General features: G+C 41.6%; 1 long non-coding RNA gene across 1 annotated transcript; it reads right to left on the bottom strand.

The window, feature by feature from the left end:
• Positions 1 to 2456: 2456 nt before the first annotated feature.
• Positions 2457 to 4334, bottom strand: LOC125022080. Its single transcript, XR_007114412.1, has 4 exons — positions 4299 to 4334; positions 4019 to 4063; positions 3351 to 3936; positions 2457 to 3039 (listed from the first exon to the last, which is right to left on the bottom strand). It is a non-coding gene; the product is annotated as an uncharacterized LOC125022080 (long non-coding RNA).
• Between the last annotated feature and the right edge of the window lie 7247 nt (positions 4335 to 11581).

Raw genomic sequence — 11581 nt, 5'->3', positions numbered from 1 at the left:
AAATATCAACTTCATGATCTCAGCTACTGAACTACCTTTTATTCACCTTTTGGTCATCATCCAGACCATCTTTTTCTTTAATATAACAGATAGCCCTCTATTCTGACTGATCAGTCATGTTTTATATCTCTAACAAAAGCACAGTGAAGACATCCGAGCAGTACCACCACAACCACCACCATGATGATGGTGAACACAGTCCTTAGGATGGAGTAAATGTGACAGCTGTGATCTGGGGAGGGAACGTGATCTGAGAGAGTTTTTGTAGAGAGAAAAGACATTATGAGACACAGTGGATAGTGAAATGGTTGTGACTAAATATGAGTGAAAGAAGCAAAGAGCAATTCATTTCATCTCTCAAAAGGCTTTGTATGGTTCTCAGATTGTTTGTTTAGTGAGTTAACAATTACATCATACTTCAGATAAAGTCTCCTTACCATTACACTTGCAGGAGGAGGTAAGATTCAGCTCTTCTTGAAAATATGGTGTTGATGAGGACAGCAAAGCTAGACTTAAAGAAAAAAATAACAGGAACTTACATCACATGTATGCACTTAACTTTGAAATTAAAATTGACATGGCTCACCTCTAACAGACAGCCAGCTGTGTAGTGATTCTCCAACTCCAGAGATGTGACATTTGTAGAATCCTTGATCAGACATGGAGACTGTTTTGAGGCTCAGATTTCCTGTGGAGCTTCTTAACTTGAGGACTCCATCTTTTATAAAAATCAACAGAGATGTTGGAGGAAGGTGTTTTGGTTCTGCAGCTCAGAGTCACATCTTCTCCGTCCATCACAGGAAGAGCAGGACTCTCCCGGATCTCAGAACCATCTGAAGAACACAAATCATATTTAATTTATCTTGAAATCATGTTGAGATAATCACAGAATATCACTTCCTCACTGCAAACATACAAGTTACATTGATGTTGATGATATTTTTTTCTCTCTCCTCCTTCCGCACACCAGTACTTTCCAGAGTCATCTCGGTAAGTATTTTTAACTGTGCAGGTAGGTTCTTTTGATGTTCTGTCAGTAGTGGTGCAACATGAGGGCTTCTCCTCATTCGATACTACATCACAGTAAACGACTCCATCACAGTAAAAAGTGACGGACTCATATTCAAAGAACTGCAGTCTGTTTGGAGAGATATGAAGAAAAGCTTCATCTGAGACAAAGAAAAACAGAGAGATTCAGTTTAGACATTTACTCATGTGAACTGATGGATGACGTCTACAACACTTGAAAGTAGAAAAGTAATAGAGGAACTCCTGTGATGATTAAACACTAGCATCTCAAGACATGTTTGCCTCTTTTCTACTACAACCCCACAAAAATCTACTCACGTGTCTGTGCACACAGCAGGATCATCACAGTCACTGAAGAAAGAAAATAGAAGAATCAGTAACTTTTGTTGTCTGCTACAGCTGCTCAATATGTTTATTTTCTATTAAATGTTGTAGCTGTTGAATAAGAATATTTCAGTTCACTTCGTAAACAATGCCGAAAGACTTCCAAATGCATGAGCTTTTTAATTATAAATAAAGTCTTTATCATTAAGTTTTAATCAGGAAAGGAGCCAGTACTCACACAGTGTGATGCAGAAAGCTCTGACCTCCATGTTGTCTTGACACTGACTGAAAGTAAAAAGTGTAAAGTGAGACGTGATCTCTTTCTGTGTGACTGTTGAGAAGCAGAGGTGGTGGAAGTTGCCTCAGTGTTTTAGTATTAGTGGGTGGTGCAAATAGTGAAGGCAGAGAGAATCTGCATTCAATGACATTTGCTAATGTCCTCCATGTTGGTTTGTGGTTTATTGGTATTGCATAATACTTATTAGCACAAGGTCTAATGTACACCTGAGAGAGAGAGGAAAGACATGTTAAAAACAATGCACACCAACCACTGAGTCTCTATTGTGCTGGAGGTGAAAGTCACCTAAAAAGACAACATTTTCATTGCTTTCTCAGTGAGCAACCCCTTGACTAGAACTCGACTGAGAGTTTATAGAAATACCATAAAACACACATAGAAGTCCAAAGGCCAAAGCAAAGGTACCACAGGTGTGCCACATTGGGGTTTTGCCTCTTGAAAGGGAATCTGGCTACAAAATCCTACTGATCCTCACTACAGGAGGCCATGTACACATGATTCAACCTTTGATCATTTTATTTATCCTATACATGATCAAATTCTGCAGTAATGGAAACTTGTTAGACTTCTGTCTTCTGTCCTGACTTATCTATAAAATCTTCTGTTGAAATAAATGAGTCAAATTGATAATGATTTTCATTTTCTCTTACTTTCCTCCTTTTTACATCTGCCTTTCCCTCACTTCTACATTGCTCTGTCACCTTCTGTGCACGATTCACTTTAAAAACTTTTTTTTTGTAAATACTGTAAATAAAAACCACCACAGCAAACACTAGCGTGCTAACAGTACATTTCTAAGTTTATTTTTTCTTTATTTTTACAAAATTGCAAACAGATGAAGATACCTGATGGTGGTGACACACTGTCAGCGTTCACATGTTTCTACAAACCAACATCAATTAATAGAAGTGCTCAGATGTCGTGGTTAGTTTGAACATCATACGTCAGGCTCGGTATGGCCAGAGCGAATGGTTTAAAAACCACATTTGCAGACATGTTAAACAAGTTTCTCAGCAACACAATCATTTCCTGATACAGTCACAGTGTCTAGCTCTGGGACCAGAAGCATAGAAAGTAGCTTGACAGTAACAACCTTAATTCTGGGTGAAATGTGAGAGTAGATATGATGAAATATTAACTTCATGATCTCTGCTACATTAAATAGATTTTGTTCACTAGTTGGTTGTTATCTAATCCATGTTTTTCTTTAACAGAACAGCTCTATTCTGTTGAAGCCGAGTCATGTTTTATACGTCTGTCTAATACACAGTGAAGACATCCAAGCAGCAGCAGCAACGGCACCACCATGATGATGGTGAACACAGTCCTTAGGATTGAGTAAATGTGACAGCTGTGATCTGGGGAGGGACGATGTTCTGTGAGAGTTTCTGCAGAGAGTAAATACAGTATGAGACATGGTGGTTATTAAAGTGGTTGTGTCTACATATAAGTAAAAGAAATAAAGAGCAATCTATTTCATCTCTCAAAGGGCCTTGTATCCTATAGGATGGTTCCCAGGTTATTTGTTCAGTGATTTAACAATTAGAGTAGTTCAGATTAAGTTTGAGGAGGTAAGATTTATTTCTTCATGACAATATGGACTGTATGATGGTGTAGTTGAGGACTAGATTGAAAAACACAATGACATCACATGTATGGACTTTATTCCACCTAAAATCTTAAAATTGACGTGTCTCACCTCTAACAGTCAGCCAGCTCTGTGGTGATTCTCCAACTCCAGAGATGTTACATTTGTAGAATCCTTGATCAGACAGAGACATTTCTGATGATCAATCTGATCCTGTGGAGCTTCTCCCTTTGAGGACTCCATCTTTATAGAAATCAACTGTGGTGTTGCAGGAAGATTCTTTTGTTCTGCAGCTCAGAGTCACATCTTCTCCCTCTATCACAGGAAGAGCAGGACTATCCAGGATTACAGAACCAGCTGAAGAACACAGTCATATTTAATTATCTTGCAAATCATGTTGAGATAATCACAAAATATCACTACCTCACTGTAAACATACAAGTGACATTGATGTTGATGATGTTACTTCTCTCTATTCCTCTTTCACACCAGTACTTTCCAGAGTCATCTTGATAAATGTTTTTAGTGGTGCAGTTAGGTCCTCTTGATAGTCTGTTAGTAGTGGTGCAACACGAGGGCTTCTCCCTAATCGATTTATGTTCAACATCACAGTAAAAGACTCCATCACAGTAAACAGTGACCATCTCATATTCAAAGAACTGCAGTCTGTTTGGAGAGATACGAAGAAAAGCTGCATCTGAGACCAAGAAAAACAGAGAAATTTAATTTAGACACATTATGCCACTCTACTCCAACAGCCCAACATGAATTCTGCTCACCAACATCATGATCCTGTGCACAGGACAGGAGGATTGTCACAGTCACTGTTGAGGCAAAGAAAATAGATGAATCAATAAAAGTTTTGTCAGCTCCTTCAGCTGCTCACAATGTTCAGCATATTTCCTAATTAAACATTGTAGCTGGTGAAGGGTAATACTTTACTTAAAAGTGTTAAATTTACTTTCACTCACTAAATAATGTCCAAAGACCTTTATGTGCATGAGCTTTTTAATTGTAAATAAAGTAAGCTTTAATCTGGAAAGGAGTCAGTACTCACACAGTTTGATGCAGAAAGCTCTGACCTCCATGTTGTCTTGACGCTGACAGACTGAAGTGTAAAGTGAGAAGTGATCGCTTCCTGTGTGACTGTTGAGAAGCGGAGGTGATAGAAATAGCCTCTGAGTTTTAGTTAAATATCAGTGGGTGGTGCAAAGAGTTAAGGCAGAAAGAATTTCTGAGTGATCTTTGAAAAAACATTAAGAACATTGGAGGAGTTTAAAAACACTTTTCCTGGTTTGGTGAAAAAATGGGCTAAGCTATAACCTACACATAATGATACCTAAATGGAGGTCAGGCGAGAAAAACGTAAACTGTCATCAACATATATCAGGAAGGAGGCTGCTCGTGCCTGACACCAGTGGATCTTGACTGTAAATGGGTTGAACGCTAAAAGAGGAGCTGAGTTTCTGTGAAAGCTCAGTCCAAGGACACAAATACCTCAGCGCACAGGTTGGGACTTTAATGCATCTCATCTGAAAATCAATTAGGCCCCACTTATACTTATGCACCATGTGGGCATTCGCAGGTTGGGCCACTCTGGCCACTTGTAAGCCTGATGGGTTCCACCTATGGTTCAGTGAGATCCTTGCTCAAGCAACTGGTGTGACCCATGTGGGTTTTATTTAAACCTAGTTGAAAACTACCAACCTGTGATGTCTCTACTGACTGGCACCAGCTTGAGAAAGATATTGCAATGGGTTGCTCCATCTGTCCCATCCTCTTCACAGCCTCATTCAAGGTAATCCTGATAGGTGGAAAACAGATGGCCCGAGGGATAAGATCATAGAAAGGCCCAAGGCTCCCTGCCATGTGGGCCTATATGGATGATGTGACTACCCTTCTCCAGACAGCAGTCTGTACATCCAGACACCTCAAACTTCTGGAAGGAGCTTCTAGCATGGGCCTGTATGAAGATCCAAACCCACAAAGTCTCACAGTCGGTCAAACTGAAAGCGGTTGAGGGACGACAAGACCCTCTTCACTTGACATGGCAAAAGAATCCCTCTACTGGTAGAAGACCCAATGAGAAGCTTAGGCAGACTCTACACGGCCAAGAGCATGGCCCAACTGGCCATAACCCAACTCAAAGAGTCTGCACAAGATCAACCAGTCCCTCCTACCAGGGAAATTCACGGTGTGTTGTTGCCAGTTTACATGACACCAACACCTTATGTGGCCTCTGAAACTGTGTGACATCACCTGGACAACCAACCTGAAACTGAGACAAAAGCCAACAGCTTCATATGGAAATGACTTGGCCTTTCTTGATGCTTCTCCACAACAGCGCTCTATGGGAAAAACACCTTACAGCTTCCAATACAGCCAATCAGCATTGCTTGCAAGCCAGGAAGAGAACATTCTCTTTCCGAGTGGAAGTCGGCTGCAGGGGCTTCTCTGGAGTAACAGGCCACAAAAGGAAGCCGGCCAAGACCTGGTGGAGGAGGCACAGGTGAAGGTAATTAAGGCGGAGCACCCCGGAGAAACCATTAAGCAATCAAAGGAAATGCATCCCGCATCGTGTAGTATACATGGTGTAACGATTAACCTCTCACGATCACCTCCCGATCGGCAATCGTATGGTCAGATGAAAATCAAAACTGTTTGAAATTCTGGTCACCTCTCGTGAGTGTATCACACTTTTAAAGCAGTACAAAGAGCAGTTATGAGCCAATTTACTTCAACCTCTCACTGCGGATGCGGATGTGCGAACACAGAAGTGGAAGTGAAATTGGAAAAATTTTCATTGCAGTTCCAGAAAGCACATCTTCTACCTCCACAGTAACTGGACAGACATGGTGACAAGGGATAATACATTGTATATACATACACAGAGTAATGAGAGACAAGTGAAAGTAATAACAGAGAAGCAAGCAAACCACAGACAAGGAAGAAGAGTTGACACAGGTGAGGTGTTTTGGTGGTAAAGTAAAACCAGCAGAAATAAAACTGAACTTTTCATTGGCTGAGGCTGGAGCGTCTTCAAACTACAGATGACCCAAGAAAAAAAAATCTGACTAATGGATCATCTCCATCTCTGAATGTCTCACTCTTAAACCCGATGAACATTCTGCTATAGTTATAATTATCATGAGACAAAACGCTAACCACGGAACAAACTCACACAGACACTCTGACGTTTAACACATGATGTTTATTTCACAAGAAACTCTCACAATAAACTCTCGTCTTGTCACTGACCACAACCTAAAAAAGCAATACAACCCCTTCAGATACGTTGATAACCACAGCATGTTTAGAAGCAGCAGCATTTCTCATCTGGGGAGAAACTGTGTGAACAGATGAGGCTGATGGAACAAGTTGGTTAAACTGCCTGACGAAAATAAATCGAAACCTCTCTTATACGTTGGTTAAAGCGCACACGCTGTCAAACGTGATAAACCCGACAACCTGTATGTCTGCAGGTCATTGGGCAGGCCTGTTACTTCCTGGTTTCCATGTAGAACCGCCTCTTTTCAGTCACTTCTCGGCCAGCATGAAGTTGGGAGTGAAACCACTTGCACTGTGCCTGGTCGCTTTGTATGCCTAGGGAATCATCAGATCCCAGTCCCAGTGGCAGCGCTCAGCTGTGGTGGCCAGAATCTTTTGCAAGGTGGCATTAAATTGCTCAACATGACCATCTGACTGAGGTTGGAAAGGTTTGGTGTGTGCTTTATGAATTCCAAATAACTTGCACATTTCCTGAAACACCTGTTGTTTGTGGTGCCCCATAACGAAACACCCACTCCAAGGTGAGCACTTCAGCTACAGTCCCCGTCTTATCATTGGACAGGCTTCCACTGATTTTGTGAAATAGTCCTGTATCACAAGCACATGCTGGTTTTGGTACTCCGTTTCATTTAGTGGTCCCATAATGTCCAAAGCAGGGCTACACAGTGGCTCGGTGGTTAGTGCTGATGCTTCTCACCAAGAAGGTCCGGGTTCGGGCTCGGGCCTTTCTGGGTGGAGTTTGCATGTTCTCCCTGTGTTTGCGTGGGTTCTCTCCGGTTACTCCGGTTTCCTCCCACCTCCAAAGACATGCTCGTTAGGCTAATTGGTGATTCTAAATTGACCCTAGGTGTGCGTGTGTGTGCGAATGGTTGTGTGTCTCAGTGTTAGCCCTGCGATAGGCTGGAGACCTGTCCAGGGTGTACCCTGCCGCTCGCCCGATGCCAGCTGGGATAGACTCCAGCAACCGGAACCCTAGTGCAGGATTAAGCGGTATGGAAGATGAGATGAGATAATGTCCAAAGCAACATGTTCCATAGGGGCTCCCACTTGAATAGTACCCATGGGGGCTTATGGGGTCTTACATGGCCGGGCTTTGGATGCACAGCTGGTACAGGTACCACACCACAGGGCAACATCCTCCCTCATACCACCTCATAGAAGTATCAGGTGTGCAACAAAGCAACGGTGCGCTCCACCTCAAAGTGTCCACCAACCTGCCCGTCGTGCATCTGTCTCATGACTTCAGGCCTGAGGGCACAAGGTAGCACTATTTGTGGGTAATACTAGGTGTCATCCAGAGTAGAACCATCTCACCAATATTCCATCACAGAGGTGGAGTCGCTTCCACTGGCTCCAGTATGTCTTCATGGCTGGACTGTATGGTGAAACTGTTTCCCATAGAGGACGCTCTCCACCAGTCTCAATCCATGTAAGGATAGGTGCAATGTCTGGATCACTTTTCTGTGCCTAATGCAACTCCTCTGGGGGCCAACCACTAAACAGCTCAGTTTCTCTTATCTTGTCTCTTCTTGAGATTCACCATGAGCTGAAGAACACAATCATATTTAACTTATCTTGAAATCCTGTTGAGACCAGTACTTTCCAGGGTCATCTTGATAAACACTTTTAATGGTGCAGTTAGGTCCTCTAAATGTTCTGTAATCAGTGTTGCAACATGATGGTTTCACCCAAATCAATTTACACTCAACATCACAGTAAAAGACTCCATCATAGTAAAAAGTGACCAACTCATATTCAAAGAACTGCAGTCTGTTTGGAGAAATACGAAGAAAAGCTGCATCTGAGACAAAGAAAAACAGAGAAATTCAGTTTAGACATTTACTCCTGTGAACTGATGGATGATGTCTACAACAATTAAAAGTATAAAAGTAATATGTCCTTTTCTTAACTGAACTTCATTAATATTATGAGTCTCTGGTTTCCACATCACTCCTGGTCTCTTCATGTGTGTACTTCCTGTTACAACTGGTCAGTGTTCCAAAATGCAGATTGTAGACGAGTCTCCATTGCTGCAGAGACATATGTGAACAATGGAGATACGCATTATACTCATGCAAATAATTTCCATCCTTACAAGCTCCTGGCAATACATCTTGGAGACTGTTGACATACGTGCATTTTATAAATCAAAGGGCTTGTTGCCAAAATTCGTAAAAACTGAAGGTCTTTGCATAAATATAATAACACATGTTAATGTGTGTCTCTCCAGTAATGGAGACTTGTCAGACTTCTATCTTCAATCCAAATTCATCTATGAAAGCATCTTCTGAAATAACAGGGTCAAATTAATCATGAATCTCATTTTCTCTGATATCCCCCCTTTTTTTCTGCCTTTCCCTGTGTATCCATGTGGTTCAATGTGGGTGATGTCTACATGTTGTTTTAGATGTTGCTTGTGACAGAGTGTGAAAACAAATTTCCCTCATGGGACAATAAAGGCATATCTATCTCTCTCTATCTGTCTTTCCCTCACTTCTGCCTTACTCTGTCATCTGCTGTGCAACATTCAATTTAAAAACTTTTTTTTTCATACTGTAAAAAAGAAAATTGGGAAGAAAACAAAAACAGACACATTAAAGAGTAGTGTGTTGACAATACATTCCTAAGTTTATTTTTACTTTATATTTTACAAATTTGTAAACAGATGAAGACAACAGATGGTGGCGACACACTGTCAGAGCTCACATGTTTCTACAAACCAACATCAATTAATAGAAGTGCTCAGACGTTGTGGTTATTTTGAACATCATTTGTCAGGCTAGTTATGGCCAGAGCGAATGGTTTAAAAACCACATTTGCAGACATGTTACAGAAGTTTCTCAGCAAGACGCTTATTTCCTGATACAGTCACAGTGTCTAACCCTGGGACTAGCAGCATAGAAAGCAGCTTGACAGCAACTGACTGACTGAAAGTGTAAAGTGAGAAGTGGTCTCTTCCTGTGTGACTGTTGAAAGGCCTACGTGGTGCACATAGCCTCATTGTTCTAGTTAAATGTCAGTGGGTGGTGCCAACAGTGAAGGCAGACTGAATCTATATTCAATGCAACTCTGATGTTTGCTTAATGTCTTCAATGTTAGTTTATGATTTATTAGCATTGCAGTATACTAGTCTAACATACAGTTGAGGCTGAGAGGAAAGACATCATAAAATAATGCACTAGATGTGCTAAAGGTGAAACGTAAAAACAATCAATTTAAAATGCAGATTATGAATAGAACTAGGCCCATATATCTATTTGGACAAGCAAAGGTATCAAAATTGTGGCAAATCGGTTTATTCCCTCTTGAAAGGGAGACTGGCTACTGGTGGGTGACCCACATGGGTCTTTTTTTAAACTTAGTGGGAAAGTACCTCAACAACCTGTATATCTCCTATGGCTTGAGAAGGGTATAGCAATGGGTTGCTCTGCCTTGCCCATCCTCTTCACAGCATTGTTCAAGGTAATCCTGATGGGTGGAAAACAGATGGCCCAAGGGATAAGATCGTAGATAGGCCCAAGTCTCCCTGACACACAGGCCTATATGGATGATGTGACTACCCTTCTCCTCAAACAAATGGAGGAGCTTCTAGCATGGGCCCATTTGAAGATCATAACTCACAAACTCTCACAGCCTGTTGAACCAAAAGGGGTTGAGGGACGACAAGACATTGTGAAAAAATCCCTCTCATGGTAGAAGACCCAATGAGAAGCTTAGGCAGACTCTACACAGACAAGAACATGGCCCCACTGGTCGCAACTCAACTCCAACACGGTTTGCACAAAATCAACCAGTCTCTCCTACCAGGGAAATTCAAGGTCTGTTGTTACCAGATTGCATCCAACACCTTATTTGGCCTCTGAAACTGTGTAACATCACCTGGACAACCATCCTGAAACTGGAGAAAAAAGCCAACAGCTTCAATGGCTTGGCCTTCCTCAATGTTTCTCCACCACACAACTCTTTGGAAGAAACACCTTACAGATTCAAATGCAGCCAATCAGCATTGCTTGCAAGCCAGGTAGAGAACATTCTCTTTCCCAGTGGAAGTCGGGAGCAGGGGCTTCACGGGAGTAACAGGCCATGAAAAAACCTGGCAGATAAGACACAGGTGAAGCTAATGAAGGTGGAGCACGCACGGAGAAACCAATACTCAATCAAAGGAAAACACAGGAAGTAACACAAAACAGGAAACCAAGAAACTTTACAAAATAAAATAGGAAACTCAGAATATGAAAAACACAGACCAAACCAAAATTGTGACAATTCTAGATCCTCTATGAACTCAGGTGTAACTCTGACAGGGACGTCCCAAATTTGATATATATTAGACAAATGATAAATCATTTTATACGATTATATGCCCTTGTTGTGATGTTGGTTAATTTTCGTCCTCTTCGAAAGCTATGTTCCCGTTTTTATCATACAATATGGGAGACCATGTCAGGAGTGAGTTCCTCTCTTCACCAACTAGCCCTGAAACCTGACTTCATGCCACCAAATGTCCGGCTTACTCCGCTCGTCCGAAAACAGGTTCATTGGTGATTCTAAACTGGCCTTAGGTGTGAGTTTAAATGGTTTGTCTGTTTCTCTGCATTAGCCCTAGACTGGAGACCTGTCCAGGCTCGACAGCTGGGAAAGGCTCCAGGTCCCTCATGACACTGCAGAGGACAATCGTTTCCAGAAAGTGAATGAATGGCACAGCAATTCTGTGTTACACTGGTAAGAGCATTTCAGTTGCTACTAAGGTTGTCACATTCATTCGTCACAAGGGAGAAGGGGCGGAAACAAAATAACTGAATGAAAACTTGTGTAATCAGAAATCAGTAATCAGAAAAAAAATTTGAGTAATGGATCCGTCTCTGAATGTCCTGTCAGAGTGTGGGAAGATCAAATCACTGAGTTTTCAAAAGACACAACCCTCAAGACCACTGTCAGTGTGTAAGTACGAAGCAGAGGAACTTTTTGCTATCGTTATAGTTATCATGACACACGTGAGAAAACATTTTGTACCATGGAACAAACTCAAACAGACGCTCTGACGTTCAACACAT

Source organism: Mugil cephalus, chromosome 1, assembly GCF_022458985.1.
Source record: "Mugil cephalus isolate CIBA_MC_2020 chromosome 1, CIBA_Mcephalus_1.1, whole genome shotgun sequence".
Lineage (NCBI taxonomy): Eukaryota > Metazoa > Chordata > Actinopteri > Mugiliformes > Mugilidae > Mugil > Mugil cephalus.
This window is presented reverse-complemented; position numbering and strand designations above follow the sequence as displayed.